Here is a 20,734-nt window from a genome sequence, read left to right as displayed (position 1 = left end):
CTCTTCTGCCCACATTTCTCATTCTAGAATTGTTTTATTGTTTTTTTATGTTTAGGTCAGATCAACATAAAATAAAAGACTGTAAAATTGGAACAAGGGACATCTCAGACCATGCAGGAGTATGTTTAAGAGTGTACCTGGACAATAAACCAAGTAAGACATTTTGGCGATTTAAACTTAAACATTTGAATGATTTAACGTGTGTGGAATATGTTAAAAAAGAACTATTAGAATATTTAAAACATAACAATAATAATGCAGAGGTGTCACCTAGTATCGATGGGACGCAGCTAAAGCTGTTATGCGAGGTAAACTTATAATGTGGGGATCAAGAAAAAAAATGGAATTGCATAAATAATCTAAATATACAACTTGAAGATTTAGAGACTAAATATGGTAAATATCCAGATATTTTTAATAATATCAAAGAAGTTAAAGTGGAACTCAATAAAATATTTGAGGGCGTGTCAGAATCCATACTTGCTAATTTAAGGACGGGAAAATCCGTTTTGCTCCATGGCGCATGGTCTAAAAGGGTTGAGTTTATTTTGTTAATGAGTTATAGGTGTGTTTTGAGAATAAACCAATCAGCGACTCATCTCCCATTACCTTTAAGAGCCAGTTGCGTCGCGTCATGAGCGCATTTGCATTTGCTATTTACATGACGTAAAGTAAGTTCACTTTCGCTTTTGCTCTCGTGGATAGGGAAACCTTTACGCTCAGACATCAATTAGCCTATAAATAATTAATTTTGTTTGTTAAGCGCAAAAATTTGTTTTAAAACTATTTCTAAATTCAGTTCTAATTTCCAGCAAACGAATAAATTAACATTGATAATCAAGTATGTTCAAAAAACTGAGTTATTTCCAAATACACCTGCTGTGCCCCATACGACCTAAAACCTGACAGGTGGACAAATCTAAGCTTGTTTTTAATCAAACAAATATAAATATGGATATAATAAATAATACTGCTAATAATAATTATACAAAATTATACAAAAGCAAAATTAAATGAACTGAAATGAACTGAAAAAGCCTCTCGAGATGAAGAAAGGCTGAAGGCAGTGGTTTTTAAAATTCATGTAGGCTAGAAATTAATATGTTTTGTAATAATTTAATCATTTATATATATATATATATATATATATATATATATATATATATATATATATCCTTAATATCTTTTTCATATGTAATGATATTTGCGTATTGCTCTGCATCTTGTGTGTAGTGTGTAAGCCAGGCACACTTTGCGCCAAACAATAGACCAACTTTGTTCTGATCTAAAGAACAGACTATTTACAGTTTCTCAAAATAGCAACGCGCCAAAACACGCCTGCTTTTTTAGACCAGAACGCCTATAGGCGCACATACGAGCGCAAATGCATTTCCTGTTTAAACAGTTTGGCGCAATGCCTCAAAATGACCCTTGCACCAAGGTGAAAGTAGCAAATAGCAATTGCTTTGCGTCTTGTGCCACATTGCGCCGGGTGTATGATAGGGCCCTATGCATCTATATTAGCTAAACGATTATAGGACATTCTTTCAGACCTAATAGATACTTATCAAACAGGTTTTATAAAACAAAGACAAACATATGATAATATATGGCGAGCCCTTCACGTAATAGATTATATAGCTCAAAACAAGATTAGCACTCTTCTAAGTAGCCTAGACGCAGAAGAAGCTTTCGATTCGATGAGTTGGGATTTTTTATATTTAGTTCTGCAACGATTTGGATTTGAGAATGACACTATACATTTTTAAAATCTTTATATTAAACTCCTACAGCTAGAATTAAAATAACTGTGGATATTTTCAGAACATATTATATTAGAGGATGTCGACAAGGTTGCCCATTAAGTCCTTCCTTATTTGCATTATTTGTTATACCATTGGCACAACTAATCAGAGATTATGCAGAAATAAGGGGAGTGAAAATTAAAGATGTAGAACATAAAATTTGTTTAAATGCTGATGATGTGTTTCTGTTTCTTACATACCCAGAATTTAGTTCACCTAAGGTGATGCATTCTCTTGACAAATTTGGATTACATTCAGGATATAGATTAAATTTACTTAAAACACAAACTTTTTAATGCAACTATAACCCAGATGATAAAATACACAATGATTATGCATTTAAATGGAACATACCTTCTATCAGGTATCTTGGGAGTTCAAATCTCTGCAGACCTATCAGATATCTATAAAAATAAATGACTTTCCCATTACAGAAACTATAATAAAGGATTTGAACAGATGGCCCCTTCTATCTTTAGATCTATATAATCGAATAGAGATAATAAAGATGGATATATTACCATGCCCACTTTTTCTCTTTAAAGCTTTACCAGTGGAGAAACCAAAAAGCCAATTTGATGAATGGAAAAAACTAGTGTCTCGCTGTAAGGCAGCACAGCTTAGACACATAGTTTGTTGGTGCAATGACAAATACTGTGCAAAGTGGAAAGAATTTGAAGAATTACTAATCCACTTACCTCTCCAATAATTATTAGGAGATAGAAACTTCTAACATACAGAATTGCATAAATTGAATTCCCTGACAAAGAGCTCTTTAGAAATTTGGTACAAAGAATTAAAGAATCCTAAATGTGAAAAACAAGCTAAGATATTAAGAGGGGTTGAACGTGATATTCAATTTAAACCAGCAAAACTAGATCTAAGATTTAAACAATGGAGTTTGTAGGCCATAACATCCTTCTGTCTCAACACTACTGATAATGAATTAGAAAGTTTTCAACAACTTTCCAATATATATAACTTAGATAAACAAGACTTTTTCCGTTACCTTCAAGTTAGACACTACTTCAATAAAAGCATAAGAGATTCTGAAGACATAAAAACAACAGTAGTGCAGGTATTTATAGATGCTTACAAAAAGAAGGTTAATAAAAAAACTAGTATCAAGAAATTATTCCTGTCTGACATTAACAAAGAAACACTCAATAATGTATACAAAACATAAATGGGAAAGGGAAGCCAAATTAATACTAACAAATGAGGAATGGTTAACACTTTGGGAAACACAAATAATCACAATTAATTCCGATTAATGGAGGGGATTTATTTGGAGAAATGTTATCAGGTTTTTTATATCACCTAAAATAAAATACTTTCAAAGTAGAGATCAAAAATGGTGAATGCTGGAGAAAATGTGAAATTGTATTGGCAGATCATGTCCACATATTTAGGGACTGTAATATTATACAAAAGATTTAAATAAAGAGATAAATGCAATAATGAGATTGAATCTGGTATGTAATTTTAAAACTATGTACCTGGGAATTTACTCTGCAGAAATACCATAAAATGATGTGTATCTTCCTAACACACTACTAACAACTAGCAAAAAAGCCATTACAAAAAAAAAAATTGCTAAAGGAAGATCCTTCATCTGTAGGCGAATGGTATGATATTGTTAAAGAGGTGTATGACATGGAAGTACTGACATTTAACTTGAGACAACAAGCCTATACAATTTCTGCATACTGGGGTAAATGGTTGAGAAGAAGCTTCTTGCTTTAAGCGGGGAGTCCCCAACAGGTTTCCATCGCCTAAACAACTCAGCTACGACTACATGTACTGCCATGTCCTCATGGCTAGTACACGTGTTGTGCATCCAGATGAAACTTTCGGCAAGCGATTGCTCAACCGCAAAAGCTTATAAGTCTTTATAAAAAAAGGGTCTTATAAGTGTCCAAACGGGGACTTGAACCCTGTACCCTTAGATTGAAAGTTTGATGCTCTACTGACTGAGCCATCCAGGCTCCATGGCAATGTTTTTAAGTAGACAAGGTTTAGAGTTGTGGTCGGCGCAGACCTTTACGGTACACAAAAATTTACCGTGACATGGGGTTTTGGCTTGTGGTTGTTGTAGATGTTGCTAAAACACAACAGGTTACTGTGAGGTTGGGTTTATGGTTGTTGTAGGTGTAGGTGTAGACATCAGTAAAACAAAATAGTTTTACTCCATGTCATGTAGGAGACAATAAATGGATCAATAGCAACTGCAGAAGGGGTTACTGTTGTTGTGGCAATGAATGGAGACTTAACAATTGAAAAGATTCCTTCCATGCCTTAGAAGCGTGACTTGATCAATGCTTATCTACACAGCATGCTGTCATCAAAGGTCCCGTTGCTCATATCGTATCACTAGTCTTCCACACTTTAGGAAACATAAACATTCAGGACGTGCCATTAACACAGCCTGCATTAAAAGGAGGCTGGAGATTACGGATGGCAACACAGAGTCCAACGCCAATGTCACCTTGAAAAATCTGCTGTGACCCAGATTCAAACTGGAGTTGCTGCGGCCACAACACAGAGTACTAACCACTATACAATCACGGCGAGCTACAGGACAACCACTGGACCTTCACTCTCTGTCAAATGTCTTTGAAAATGGAGGGCCTCCAGGGCAGTTAGGTACCATGGCTGCCGATTTATTTTTGTGGCTTTTGCCTACCATTACATCCCTTTTCACAAGAAACAATGGAGTTGTTAACAATCAAGGAAGGTCGCAAATTAAAATACTGCGCACTGCCAGCACGTAGTCGGCAGGACTCGAACCTGCGCGGGGAGACCCAAATGGATTTCGAGTCCATCGCCTTAACCACTCGGCCACAACTACATGTACTGCCATGTCCTCATGGCTAGCACACATGTGGTGTGGTGCATCCAGATGAAACTTTCAGCAAGTAATAGCTCAACCGCAAAAGCTGTGGCTCCACAAAAAGGGTCTTATATACCCAAACTGGGACTTGAACCCTGGACCCTCAGATTAAAAGTCTGATGCTCTACCGACTCAGCCATCCAGGCTCCATGGCTAAGTTTTTTAAGTAGGCAAGGTTTAGGGTTGTGGTCGGCGCAGACCTTTACGGTACACAAAAGTTTACCGTGACCTGGGGCCTGTTTCAGAAAGGAGGTTAACTGAAAACTCAGAGTATTTTAACCCTGAAATGAGAGAAACTCTGGGTTTTCCGTTTCAAAATGGCAGGTTTGTTAAACTCGAGAAATCAGGGTAAGTCAAGCCTGTTTCTGAAAGAGAGTTAACTTTAACTCGGACTCAGTTACTGTGGTAACTTACTCTGTGAATCTAACCTGGTCAGAAGCAGGTTTTATTCTCTAAACTCAGAGTTTCTGTCGGTCTCCTCCCCTTTTTTTAAAGATGAAGCGGTATTTCTCGCCTTAGCCTTACGTTTCCACCCACCTATTTTAATGCTCATTTTGGATACGTGCATAAAAACGATTGATAGAAACATCATGATGGACATAACTTTTTAAAATATGCATAAAAAACGCACATAACTGAGTAGGATAAACTTTTATTCGATAGAAAATGTGCGCATAAACTACGATGGAAACACTTTTACTAAACAAATTACAGTATGTACATTAAAAAAAAGATCATGATCATATGATAATGAAAATGTGTGTAAATGAACAAACCAGCAGGCTGGGCACACTGTAACACGTCTTAAATATTGTTTTAGTCATTCTAAAATGCCTTAACTGTTTCAGTATTAGTGTATATTATTAATTACCTCCGAACGTCTGGAGCGTGTCAAGAGTCTCCGCGTCTCATGGCTTCAGACGCCCCCACGTGTTCATTGTGTTTCAGCATTGTCTTCTGACATCGAGGCAAAAGTACATTAATTAGGCTAAATAAAGAATTAATTGACGCAGCTTCTTCTACCACAGTAAATTCTGTGGAAGTGACAATTTTTTTCTCTTTGACTCGTTGGATGGAATTTTATTCGCATCTTTTATGCAATATTCCAGTTTTGCACATAAATTTATGTAATATATTTGGATGGAAACATAGCTATTGCCTACATTTTAGTCACACACAGAAGAACTCTACTAGAACGGCTTATGCTTTTTTAATAAATAATTAAATTGAATTCACCTTCGATATGCACTGTAACTAGATTAATGGGATTATTATTCTTACTAAAAATTATTTTTAGTACTGCTTACCTTCTAAATGTTATATTAACCTCTATCACTTGATCAATAAAAAAGGCAGACACACAAGTGCACTGTTAAATCATTTAAAACTAATAAATGTGTAAAAGAAAGTTTAGAAAAAAATATATAAACGTCACAAATTACATTACTTATTTTATTATACTTAAATATTTAAATACTTAAAAAGTTAAATTAGGCATTATCTTGAGCAGCTGTTTTCCCACGCTAACTGGTTGATGGCTGCTTCTTTTCAAATATATACGCTCATATTTGCTATAACTTTGCATGAGAACATCAAGTTCAGCTGGAGAAAGAAATAGTGATCTCTTTTATAAGTAATTGACATAGTCACTCGTAATGTCTGCGCTCCATTGATAATGCCTTTTTAAAGTCACGGTGCGCGCGCTTAACTCTGAGTTGGTCTACTCGAAGTTGATTGACTCAACTCAGATCAGCTGTTCTGAAACCGAAAACTCGGTAAATCAACTCAGAGTTCAAGTTTAAACTCTGAGTTGTTTGAACCTCCTTACTGAAACAGGCCCCTGGGGTTTAGGCCTGTGGTTGGTAAAACACAACAGGGGCCTGTTTCAGTAAGGAGGTTCAAACAACTCAGAGTTTAAACGTGAACTCTAAATTGATTTACCGAGAGATTAAAAACTCTGAGTTTTCGGTTTCAGAACAGCTGATCTGAGTTGGGTCAATCAACTTCGAGTAGACCAACTTAGAGTTAAGCGCGCGCACCGTGACTTTAAAAAGGCATTATCAATGGAGCGCAGACATTACGAGTGACTATGGCAACATCTTATAAAAGAGATCACCATTTCTTTCTCCAGCTGAACTTGATGTTCTCATGCAAAGTTATAGCAAATATGAGTGTGTATATATTTGAAAAGAAGCAACCATCAGTGAAGAAGAGACAGTTAGCGTGGGAAAACAGCTGCTCAAATTAATGCCTAATTTAACTTTTTAAGTATTTAAATATTTAAGTATAATAAAATAAGTAATGTAATTTGTGACGTTTATATTTTTTTTCTAAACTTTTTTATACATTTATTAGTTTTAAATGATTTAACAGTGCACTTGTGTGTCTGCCTTTTTTATTGATCAAGTGATAGAGGTTAATATAACATTTAGAAGGTGAGCAGTACTAAAAATAATTTTTAGAAAGAATAATAATCCCATTAATAGTTATATGCATGTCGAAGGTGAATTTAATTTAATTATTTATTAAAAAAGGATAAGCCATTCTCGTACAGTTCTTCTGTGTGTGACTAAAATGTAGGCAATAGCTATGTTTCCATCCAAATATATTACATAAATGTATGTGCAAAACTGGAATATTGCATAAAAGATGCAAATAAAATTCCATCCAACGAGTCAAAGAGAAAAATTGTCACTTCCTGATTAAACTGGCACCAAATATCAACAGTAAAAACAGAATTTACTGTGGTAGAAGAAGCTGCGTCAATTAATTCTTTATTTAGCCTAATTAATGTACTTGCGCCTCAATGTCAGAAGACAATGCTGAAACACAATGAACACGTGGGGGCGTCTGAAGCCATGAGACGCGGAGACTCTTGACACGCTCCAGACGTTCGGAGGTAATTAATAATATACACTAATACTGAAACAGTTAAGGCATTTTAGAATGACTAAAACAATATTTAAGACGTGTTACAGTGTGCTCAGCCTGCTGGTTTGTTCATTTACACACATTTTCATTATCATATAATCATGATCTTTTTTTTAATGTACATACTGTAATTTGTTCAGTAAAAGTGTTTCCATCGTAGTCACATTTTCTATCGAATAAAAGTTTATCCTACTCAGTTATGCGCGTTTTTTATGCATATTTTATGTGCATCATGACGTTTCTATCAATCGTTTTTATGCACGTATCCAAAATGAGCATTAAAAAAGGTGGGTGGAAATGTAAGGCTCAGGTGAGAAATACCGCTTCATCTTAAAAAAGGGGAGGAGACCGACAGAAACTCTGAGTTTAGAGAATAAAACCTGCTTCTGACCAGGTTAGATTCACAGAGTAAGTTACCACAGTAACTGACTCTGAGTTAAAGTTACCTCTCTTTTAGAAACAGGCTTGACTTAACCTGCTTTCTCGAGTTTAACAAACCTGCCATTTTGAAACGGAAAACCCAGAGTTTCTCTCATTTCAGGGTTAAAATACTCTGAGTTTTCAGTTAACCTCCTTTCTGAAACAGGCCCCAGGTTACTGTGAGGTTGGGTTTTTGGTTGTTGTAGGTGTAGACATCAGTACAACACAATAGTTTGGACTCCATGTCATGTAGGAGACATTAAATAGATCAATAGCAACTGCAGAAGGTCTTTCTGTTGTTTTCTATAATTTCTTTCCATTCTTTTGGTCTATTTTTTTTCAAGTTAGTAAATTGATTTTCAATAACTCTTGTCAAAGATAGAGAATAAATTGGAAAGGCACAGCGATGAAGGAAGGGTGATAAACTTTAAGGAAAATCAATATGCTTTCAAAGATGGTATACTAAAAATGTTTTATTCTTGCTTATCTAAAGACGTGTTTGTTACACCCAAAGCAGAAGAGTACTGGAAAAGATTATATCCCAATATCTAAAAAAAGGAAATATGGCAAAATTTGAGAGCTTGGTGGAAAAGTCCAGTTTTAGAGAATTTTGATTATATTTTAAGACAAAACTGTTTATTAAGTGAAATTAGATTGTGTAAAATAGGTTTGGCAAATTGTCATTTTAGAATTATAAGGTTCTATCTGCGTTCTGAATGATTTTGTGATATTGAGCTTAAAAGTTTTTGCATTCCATATATCAAACAATATGTGTGTAGCATTTCTCTTTCATTCATTGATCATTTGCATTTAGAGGACCCTTAAGGTCTCTGTCTTGTCAGTTACTTTGCACTTGCGAATTGAAGTAAAAAACATTAGAAGTCATTTTCCGCTTGGAATTATGAGGTTCTATCTGCCAGATCATTCATTGAAGCTTTACTTTTCAAGAAATACAATCAAAAAATGTATAAGTTGGTGTTGTAACAATATGTTAATACTTGAGAAAGTAAAATTTTGGTTTCTATAACATTTATTTCATGTTTTAGGATTAATATTTTTCTTGTTTAAATTGAGCTTACAAAGCTGGGCTAAATATTTTTTTCCAGTGCAGATGTTAGTTTTATCTAATTAATATGTTAATATTTATGACATTTTATGCTTCATATGAATTACTGAATTGTATTTATTGAATTATATGGCCTGTGAATTAAATTAAGTTTTTGCCCTTCAAGGCTTAATATTAAATTGAAAGACTTTAAAAGAAACAGACAATGACCAGATGAGTTTAATAAACACTGAATAGTGTTTCACTGACTATATGTAAACAAATAAATATATTTCACATTTAATATAGACATTTTTTAACATTGATCTCTTTTTCAACAATATAAAATGTAACATTTCATTTCAATTTTGGTGACGCATGCTTCTGTGGAAGGTGTTTTACTCGCACCCTCTTATCGTTTTGAAGGATGTTGATGCAAAATTTTATGTCATCTTTACTGAAAATAGCTGCAAATACATACAGAAATGCCATAGTCCAGCCCCCATCAGGAAAGTGAGTACATACATGACGAGGTAGCCGAGTCCATCGAATCCCATTCTTGTCGTTTATATGCTGTCGTTCATATGGCAAAACTGATATTCATCTTACCGAAAATAGTTGCAGAAATGTACATATACAAATATGTGCCACAGTCCAACCTCCACCAGACAAGAAAGGAAAATATGTGACGAGGTGGCCGAGTGGTTAAGGACTGCTAATCCATTGTGCTCTGCACGCGTGGGTTCAAATCCCATCCTTGTCGCTCGTGTGTTCTGGCATTTGAGAGAGCCTGGTGCTTCCTTGGAATTTTTTTTACTCACACCCTCTTAGCGTTTTGAAGGATGTTGTTGCAAAATTGAATGTCACCTTTACTGAAAATAGCTGCAAATACATACATAAATGCCATAGTTGGGTGAGCGGTAAGATGGCAGCATAGAACGTACTCTCCTGCTCAATGTGTTCAAAAAGCCCTTATACTTTTACCAATTCAAGTGAGCTTTGCGCTAGACGACTTCAAAATGAATAAATAGGGCAAAACCTAAAAAGGGGAATTCAAAGCCAAAATTAAGCGAGGAGGAAAAGGAGACAAGGAATGATAACGACAAGTTAGGCCTACCTGAGAAAGAACATGGAGCCAAAACTTTGCGAGCAGTGAGAGCACTCAGCAGAGATATCTCCGAACTGAAGACAGATTTAAGAAAAGAATTCAGCCAATTCAAAGAAGAGTTCAAAAAGGATATGAAAACAGAAGTGGACAAGTTGAAAAGCAACATAAACTAGAAGCTAGAAGGCATCACCGAAGATATTCAGTCACATGGCACAAGACTGAATGAAGCAGAGGAGCGAATAAACTGAACTCGAGTCGGCAAACCTTGAACTAAAAGACGCCTTACTGCACACCATGAAAGAGCAAAAAATGATGCAGAATAAGGTCACAGATCTGGAGGGCCGATCACGATGAAATAATATCCGAATATACGGTATTAAAGAAGGAGCAGAAGGGACGTCCATGATTAATTTCATCACGTCTTTGCTAAAAACTGAGCTCTCACTGGACTCCGATTTAGACCTGCAGGTACAGAGAGCACACAGATCTCTCGGTCCTAGACCTCAAAATAATAATACTTCAAGATCAATTATATTCAATTTCCTGCAGTACACTAACGATAAGCTCTTGCAAGCTGCCTGGGCAAAAGAAACGCAACACGATGGCAAGCCGATTTTCTTTGCGCACGATTTCCCCATGGATATTAATGCAAAACTGAAGGAATATAAAGAAGTGAAAAAAGTCCTCAACAAGAACAAAATCCGATTACAGACGCCCTACCCAGCCAAGATGCGAATACACTGGGAGACAGGACCACAACTTTACGAAAGCGTGGCTGAAGCTACGAAAGACTTGAATAAGAGAGGATATACGGTGGATCTGACGATGACGCAGCAGGTATCCGAAGACCCCCGGTGTCGATGGTAAGAAAGACTGACACGCCGTACCCAGTGGCTAAGAGCTGGACGGTCGCTCCTGATCGTGTTCGGGAAAGATTGAAGAGCTTTCAGAGACAAACACAGAATGAAGATTAACTGTTGAGAAACACCGCTGACTGTTAACGTTAAAGAGGTATGCGGAGGCACTGTTTCGACACACAACTTACAAATAACGCTATTTCAAACTACTTTATGAGTACAATTTGTTTGAATATGTGTTCTTCTCAAGTCATTTAAAAGGTAAAAACTACATCGTTCTGGACTGAATATGTTTCATTTTGTATTTGAACAATCCTCATGATTCCTAGTTGGTTGGAATCCTCGAGGGGCTTTAGAAATCATTTTGTTTACAATAATATTTACTTAAGTTAATAATCTGAGTTAAAAAGAAAAAAAAAGACCAGGGACAAGTGATTAGATTGGTATGTTAAAAAATAATTTTTCTCATCTAAATGAGGGACACCTGCAAGAGGCAGGAATAAATCCCTCTCCCCAGGACTTCAGCTGGGTTTTCTGGGTCAAACGTGGCCCACACCTTTGAAAGCCAATGTTCTTCGATCTTTGTTTAGTTTTATTATCATTTTTGTTAGTTCAAAAGATTGCCAACTTAACTTTCTGAAATTACCATGCAGAGATATGTTAAAATTGCATCTTTAAATGTAAATGGGTTAAATAATCCAATTAAGAGGAGTAAGGTTATAGCCAAAATGAAATGTGAAAAAATCAAATCATATTCTTGCAAGAAACACACCTTTCCCCATCTGAACATGATAAACTTAAAAAGTTTGGATATACACAAACTTTTTATAGTTCTTTTAGGAAAAATAATAAAAAAGGGAGTTTCAATATCAGTACATAATTCTCTTATTTTTGAATTGCTAAAAGAGATATCAGATAAAGAAGGCAGATATATTTTGCTTCAGGGAAAACTAAATGAACAATTCATCACTTTAGTAAATGTATATGCACCCCCTGGCAGTAAAACACTGTTCAATACAATCATCAACCTTTTGGCTTTGGAAACTAAGGCAATAACAATATGTGGAGGTGATTTCAATATAGTTCATAACCAACAAAAGGACACTTTCAATAATAAAATAATTAAAACGACTCAGTTAAGAAGTTTTTAGAATTCATTAAAAGATCTTGGAGTATTAGATGTTTAGAGAGATCTTCACCCCTCAAAACGAGAATACTCCTATTATTCTTCACCCCATGCAGTTTACAGTAGGATTGATTATTTTTTTATGTTTAGCAGGGACAGACACAGGGTAAAAGAATGTGAAATGAAAGCGGCCGATGTATCAGATCATGCAACATTGTACCTCACTTTAAATTTGAATGACAGAAAAGCTGATAAAACATGGAGGCTAAATACAAGTATACTAGGGAAAACAGAAGTAGTGGCCCAAATTAAATCAGAAATTGAATAATACGTAGAGAATAATGATAATGGGGAAGTAAGTCCTATAATCTTATGGGATGCAGCTAAAGCTGTATTACGAGGCAAGATCATTTCTATTACAGCAACCCTTAAGAAGATAAAAGAACTTCAATTTTAGAAATCTTGAAGATGAGTTAAAGCAATTAACAGAACAACATGCAACTAGTAAAGATACTCAGATTTTGAAGATCAAAAATATAAAAAATAAAACAGATGAGATGTATAGAGAGGACATAAAGAAATTAAAATTCTTAAGGCAAGCCTTTTATGAAACGGGACCAAAAGCAACAAAAAGGCTAGCATGGAAACTTAAAAAAACAACAACAAAAGGTTTCAATTCATAAGATAAAGGACCCCTACTCAGAAAAAATAGTATATAGTCTGGATAAAATTAAAGAGGCAATTGAAACCTATTATAAATCTTTATACTCACAACAGACACAGGTAAATAATACACCAATTAAAGCTTTTTTGGATTCTCTTGATCTTCCCTGTATTAGATGAGAACAAAATAGTCTCCTAACAAAAGAAATTACAGAGGAGGAATTAGATAAAGCTATAAATAATCTTAAAAATAATAAAACACCCGGCAATGATGGTCTACCTTCTGAATGGTACAAAACATTTAAAAAAAGAGATCTCACCTCTTCTTATATCATCATTTAATTGGACACTTAAAGAGGCAGAAATTTCCCCTTTCTTGGAGGGAAGCAATTATCTCAGTCATACCTAAAGAGGGGAAGGATAAAACTGTAGTTGTAGTTCATGTAGACCTGTGTCTGTTTTAAATGGAGACTATAAATTATTTGCCTCTATTTTAGCCAAGAGACTTGAAACATTTTTACCTGATTTGATAGACATAGTTCATGCAATACGACAAATTAAAAAAGATCACATTAAAGCAATTTTAGTTAGCCTAGATGCAGAGAAAGCATTTGACTGTGTAAATTGGGAATATTTATTTAATGTTTAATATAGATTTGGATTTACAGAAAATACAGTTAGAAGCGTTCAATGTTTATATTTAAACCCAGAGGCTAGGATAAAAATAAATGGTTGTCTTTCAAAAAAGATAAAAATAGAAAAAGGAACTAGGCAGGGTTGTCCCCTCTCTCCCCTGATGTTTGCCATGTACATTGAACCTCTAGCCCAGGCAATTAGAGAAGAAAAATCAATTGGGGGGATTAACATTAATAAGGTAGACCATAAAATTGCTCTATATGCGGATGATGTGCTACTATATCTCTCCAATCCAGATGAATCACTTTCTAGTCTGCTTCTTGTTCTTAAAAGGTTTGGAGAACTCTCTGGGTACAAATTAAATATACAAAAAACTCAAATTTTATAGTTTGGCTACAACCCAAACAATAAACTTCAACATAAATTAAATAATAATTGGAAACTAAACTCCCTTAAATACTTAGGAGTATGGTTAACACAAGATGCAGCTGACCTGTAATGTCACTGTCTCGGTCCCAGTCATTCCCCTCGCTGGCCAGCAGAGGTCACCGTCACCGGACTTCTAACCATGACGTCATGCACAAACACTAATTACCACACACACCTGCAGCACATCACACTGATGAACCACACTCACTCATAAAAGCAGCTCACACACTCAGTCTTGTGCAAAGATTGGTGGGAGATGGATTTATGTAAAAGCAAACTGGGAAGAATTTATGTCAGTTAGTGAAGAAGGGTTAAAAACACTGGATAAAAAGGAGATATCTGACGATGATGAAAAAACAACAGAATAGTAGCAGTAACTATGGAGGCAGCTGAAAAATATATTCCAAAGAGTAAAGGGGGAAGGGAGAGGAAGATAGTGCCTTGGTGGAATGAGAAATGCTGAGAAGTCATAAAACGAAAAAGGAAGGCATTTTTAAAAAAAAATGACAAATTCACTTTCAAAGTTTAATAGAATATAAAACTGTTCAAGCAAAAGTTAGGCGAGTATTAAGGCAAACAAAAAAAGAATACTGGAGGGAATTTTGTAACAAAATATGAAGTACACCAGAAAAGGAAATATGGAATATGATTGAAAAATGAGAGTAATTAGAAAAGATGTGGAAATTCCTGTGCTCAAAGAAGGAAACGTGATGGCAGTGAATGACAGAGAAAAGGCTATGATGCTAAGAGAAGCATTCACCAAAGTAAACCCTAGAAATTTTTGTGAGGATAGAGTAAGGATCAGGGAGGAGGTGTTATCAAGTAATCCTATGATAAAGCAATGGAAAGAAGAAACAGGCAGTGTTTTGGATGTTCCATTGGAAATGGCAGAACTGAAAAGAGTATAAACAGAGTAAAATAATCTTCCCCTGGTTTAGATAAAGTTACACTATGATTAAACATTTAAGTGACAAGGCTTTGAATATTATGCTAGATTTTTGCAATAAGGTATGGAGAGAAGAAATTTTGCCAACGAGTTGGAAAGAAGCTTTAATAATACCAATTAAGAAACCAGGAAAAGATTATAGTAATCCAAACAGCTACAGACCAAAAGCACTTACATCTCATTTAGGTAAAATAATGGAAAAAACTGACAGATTAATGTATCATTTGGAAAAGGGTAAGAAATTATTACCAAATCAGAGTGGCTTTGGGGGGTAGAGGGACTATGGATCCAGTAGTATGTTTAGAGACAGATATAAGAAAAGCATTAATGAATAAAGAATCAGTGGGAGCAGTATTTTTTTTTTTTTTATATTGAAAAGGCCTATGATATGGCATGGCATGGTGGACTGTTAATAAAACTGGAAAAAATGGGAGTAGAAGGGAGAATGTTTAATTGGGTTAAATATTTTTTTTTTGCAAGAGAGATCAATTAAGGTAAAAGTAGGAGAATTTATAACACCAAAACAATTGACAGAGAATGGTACTCCTCAAGGGAGTGTCATAAGCCCGTTGCTTTTCATTATAATGATTAATGAAGTATTTGAGAAAGTAGATAGGGGGGATAAGTAGGTCTTTAATTGCGGATGATGGAGCTTTGTGGTTTAGGGGATGAGATATAGATTATATTATGAGGAAAATGCAAGAGGCATTAAATAAGGTTGAAGAGTGGTCCATTTTAAATGGGGTTTCAAGTTTTCAGTGGAAAAATGCAAGTGGTCTTGTTTACAAAAAAAGTAAAGGAACAAATTTGAAGTTAAGGTTATATAATCAACAGTTAGAACGGCTATCAAAAATAAGATTTTTAGGTATGTGGTTAGATCATAGACTTGCATGGAATGAACATATTAAATGGATGGAAGATAAATGCAAAAGGTTCTGAACAAAATGAGATGTGTAGCTGGGCAGGTCTGGGGGGCAGACAGATTGGCTTTAAAAACTATATATTTTACACTGATTAGATCAGTGTTGAATTACAGCTGTGTAGTGTACAGTTCAGCAGCAAAGACTCATCTAGAGAAGTTAGAAAGAATACAGGCTTAGGCATTAAGGATTTGTTGTGGAGCGATCCGATCATCTACTGTGTCAGCACTTCAAGTTGAAGTAGGAGAGATGCCTCTTAGTTTAAGGAGGAAACAGTTAACGGCAGTTTATTGGGTTAATCTAATGGGGCAGGAGGAGTCTCACCCTACAACTAAGGTTTTACAGAAATGCTGGGAGTATGGAAAAAGTGAATGTAACAGTTTTGGGTGGATAGTGGAACATTTAGTAGAGGAAGTGAACATTAAAGAGTTAAGTATATCTCCCAGACTGATTATACCTGCTGTATTTCTGTGGGTTCTGCCTCAACCAGTAGTGGATTTAAAAATTTTAGAAAATAGACAAAAAGTGGGAATGGGAGAATTGGAGGAAATGTATGTAAGGGAATATTTAATGGAAGAATACGGAGATATGGTACATGTTTATTCAGATACATCAAAAAATCCAGATAATGACCAGCTAGGAATAGCATCTGTAATTCCAAAGTTCAATATAGTAAAAAAAATAAGGATTTCAAACAAATTAGCAATATATAGAGGGGAAATGTTGGCAATAAGTTTAGCTTTACAATGGGTGAAAGATGCTGAAATAAAGAGTTTTTTAGTTTGCTCAGATTGCAGTTCTGCTCTTTTTTTTAGCATTGAAGCACCTAGGGCCCTATCATACACCCGGCGCAATGTGGCGGAAGGCGCGGTGCAATAGTCTTTTGCTAGTTTCAGCTTGGCGCAAGAGTTGCGCTACGCTGTTTAAATAGCAAATGCATTTGCGTTCAGATGTGCACCTATAGGCGTTCTAAAATAGATTTTTCATTAGACCAAAACTAAACTCCGGTGCAGAGTTGCGCCTCGCTTACACACTGTTTAATACGCACAAGGGAGCAATAGGCAAGTATCTTTACATATGAAAACATTTAAATATTAAGAACATATATAGGATAAAATAAGAATAAATATAGGAAATAAATATAAAGGATTAAAATATTACAAAACATTATTTTCTAGCCTACATAAATATGAAAAAATCACTGCTTTTATGTCTTCATCTCGGGAGGCTTTTTCAGTTTATTCATAACAATTTGCTTTTGTATAATGTTGTTGTTGTTGTTAGCAGTATTATTTATTATATTCATATTTATATTTGTTTTATTAACAACAAGCTTAGATTTGCCCACCTGTCAGGTTTTACACCATATGGGGCACAGCATGTGTTTTAGGATGTAACTCAGGTTTTTGAGCACACTTGTTATTGTTGTTCATTTATTTGTTTGCTGGAAATTGGAACTGAATTTAGAAAAAGTTTTGAAACTAATATTTGCGCTTAACAAACGCAATTGATTATTTATAGGCTAATGGATGTCTGTGTGTAAAGGTTTCCCTATCCAAGAGTGTAAGTGAAAGTAGATCCATTATCACTCATTCTCACTCGATAGATGCTCTGTTTAACAGTTTTCTGTAAAAAAAAAACAAAACAAAACAAAAAAAAACTGTTCACTGTTTGCTAGTGAAATGCTCAGTTTTTCCACTTAGACTTACTATACGTCCTGTAAATAATGAATGCGCTTATGGCGCGACAAAGCTGGCTCTTAAAGGGAATGGGAGATGAGACTCTAATTGGTTTATTCACAAAACACACCTATAACTCATTAACAAAATAAACTCAACCCGTTTAGACCATGCGCCACGGCACAAAGCGGGTTTTCCCGTCCTTAAATTAGCAAAAATGCGTTCTGACACGCCCTGAAAGCGGTTGTGCCCTGCGTTTTGGACCATCAAAATAGACCCCTTAGACTGTAGGCAAGTTTAGCATTTGAAATATTACACGAGTTGTATAAATTAGAAGGAGAAAGAGTAAAGTTAGTGTTCATCTGGGTGCCAACTCATGAGGGGTTACAAGTAAACGAAGAAGCAGATAAAATGGCAAAGCAAGCTACAATAGAAGATAATATAGGAATGGAAGTGAATTACAGTAGAATTGAAGTTAAAACAATAATAAAGAAACAAATAATGGGGAAATGGCAGTTCCATTGGGAAGCAGGAAAGAATAGAAGGCAAATGTACAATATTCAGCCAAAAGTGGGTAAAGGGAGGCACTCGAAAGGAAAGAGGATACTATTTTATCCAGACTAAGAATTGGGCATACTGGACCTAACAGTACATTGAAGGTAATGGCGAAGCACAGAACAGGTCTATGAGTGTGGGTAAAAATGAATCTGTTGAACATGTGATCATGCATTGTGAGCGGTATAATGAAGAGAGTTATGGGAAGAAGTCAAGAAAGAGATTACGAGTTCACATTGAAATTTTTATTAAATCCTGAGGTAGGAAGGCATATTAAGTACACTGCATTGTTTAGATTTTTAAAAGATACAGGACTGATTAATAAGATTTCATTTTTAGAATTACTTTAATGCAAATTTATAAAGTTTAAGGTAGGGAGGGAGGGAGTTATTTTCTGAACCTGACATAGTGGGAGAAGTGAGCAGAAGTCAGAGGAACTGGAGACGCGGCGCTGGCGGATACGAAGTCTCTCATTAGGTTAGGGGAAGGGATTATAATGGGAACAGTAGAGTCTCTGAATCAGGTTACAGGCAGGTGGGGATAATGCACAAGAACTGGTGCGATCCGCCAAATAAAAGCAATGAAGTCCTGTGCGAAGTCTTGTTCTGCCCTGTCTGACATTACAGGACATGGAAGGAAATAGAGAGCAAAATTCAGGAAATACCAATTCAAGCATTAATAGGTAAAAAAAAAATTCCAGATGAAGATCCATTATTTTAACCCACTAACAGAGTTTACTCTGAAAACTTGGTATACAGTGGTGAAGGAACTTCATTTGGAAAAACAAATTAAAATCTTGAATTGGGTGGCGCATGACTCTGATTTCAAACCTGGAACTATGGATAATAGATTTAAACGATGGGTATATTTAGGAATCTCTTCATTTGTACAATTATAAAAGATGGCAGAATGGAATGCTTCTAAACTTTAAAAGATAAGTTTGGTCTTCTAAAGCAAGATGTATTTAGATCTTTACAGTTGCTGGACTATTAAATAAAATAAATACAGGATGAGGACTGAAACGACCAGCTTGTTCAGATTTTTGAACAGACATAAAAGTATGACTAAAAAAATGTCTAAATTATATAGAGCAATAAGTAATTCTAGAGGACTCTCAACAGACTATATAAGATTTAAAATTGGAAAATGAAGTAGGCATTATACTAAATTAAAACCAATGGGTTAAAATATGTGCTGTCCCACACACCTCAACAAGCTCAAGAATGTGGCGCGAGTTTTGTTGGAAAAACTTAATTTGATTATTTATTTTTTTTTTTTAATTACACCCTAAATTAAATCATTACAATTGGGGACTAATCCTTGTTGGAGGAACTGCTGAGTAAAAGAGGCACATCATGTGCATATATTCTGGCAGTGCTCAAGAATTGATAGTTTTTGGGAAATGGTGCACTTAACCATCAATGATATTATTTTAAGCTTTACTTGCATCTCTTGTTTGATATATATATATATATATATATATATATATATATATATATATATATATATATATATATCTATATATATATATATATATATCATTCCACATGTATATCCATGTACACACATATGCATAAAAATATTAAATTAACCTCAAAATAAATAAATATAAAATAAATTATAATAAAAGGTTGCCAAACATATTTTCACAATGATACATAACCTATAGAATTATGTAAATGTTCAGTTATAATTATATTGTCGTTGAGGAGAAAGTCAGCCATTTACTCTATTTCTTTTCAAAGGTTTCTAATTGTAATCCAAGTGCATGTGTCATTTTTCCACTTCCTTAACTTCTGCTATAATTTCGAACCATTCGTCTTTAGTTGGTGGCTCTTCTTTATACCATTTCCGGGTTATAGCTTTTTTACTTGTTGCCAAAAATATCTTATAGATATTTATTTTCCTTTTTAAGATTAATAGGAGTATCTCCTAGATAAAGTACTTCAAATGATCTAGGAATATAAAGATCAAAAATACAATATTGGGAGAAAGTGTTATCGCGAGTCCCCACAGCCGGCCCGACGTTTCTCTAAGCGGCAACCTGTACACGGTTAATACAGATTAACTCCTCACTTAGGCCGGATGACCGAGGACAGACGCCTGTAGCTGGTTCTGCAGGACGGATGTCCAGGGCGCAAGTCTAATGTCAGTTTGCCCGATTCTGATACATGAGACAGACACAGAGAGGTAATTTGTTCCATTTTATTTAAGGGGGAAATTGAAACAATTTCTTCCGTTTGGGGTTGGAAGATAACCGGCTTCCATCGCTGCTGCGCTTGGGCGCTCTCACTCTACTGTCCTAGAAGGAAGAACACACACACATTTCAGCCGTGGATCGAGCTATCTAAATCGGCCACCAACACACTTACTTACCGCTGGAGGATGGCTGTCAATTTGATTATCACCGGGGGTTTCAGAGAGGGCCTGTTCGAACAGGTGCCGGTAGGACATGGCTTGACTGGCCGTTAGATTCATTTTGTAATAGCGGTCCGATGTGCTCGTGTCATGCCCCATAAAATCCGCGAGCTTGGCTCGATGTTCCCCGCTGTGAGCGTGTTTAATCTGGGGGGAGAGAGACGATACATTTAGCCACAATTATACCGCAAATATCACAATTACTAACCCGGGTAAAGGATCTCTTACGTGGGTTGCGATTGATGAACGAACATCGGTGAATGTGGGGGTCCCTGGAAGTCTCATCTCGGCCCAAGCCAATTG

General features: G+C 35.5%; 1 protein-coding gene, 1 long non-coding RNA gene and 1 other non-coding gene across 3 annotated transcripts in view; 1 reads left to right on the top strand and 2 right to left on the bottom strand.

Moving 5' to 3' along the window:
• The window catches only part of LOC148682349 (uncharacterized), a 771,506-nt gene that overhangs the window by 400,472 nt on the left and 350,300 nt on the right, over window positions 1-20,734 (bottom strand). The window lies entirely within an intron of this gene.
• Window positions 1-20,734, top strand: part of LOC137490983 (uncharacterized) — a 471,679-nt gene that overhangs the window by 222,193 nt on the left and 228,752 nt on the right. The window lies entirely within an intron of this gene.
• Window positions 4,575-4,656, bottom strand: trnas-cga (transfer RNA serine (anticodon CGA)). The gene has a single exon. It is a non-coding gene; the product is annotated as a tRNA-Ser (tRNA).

This window comes from Danio rerio, chromosome 4 (assembly GCF_052040795.2).
Source record: "Danio rerio strain M-AB ecotype USA chromosome 4, GRCz13ab, whole genome shotgun sequence".
In the NCBI taxonomy this organism is placed as follows: Eukaryota; Metazoa; Chordata; class Actinopteri; order Cypriniformes; family Danionidae; genus Danio; species Danio rerio.
Note: the sequence above shows the minus strand (reverse complement) of the source record. Positions and strands in the feature narration are given on the sequence as shown.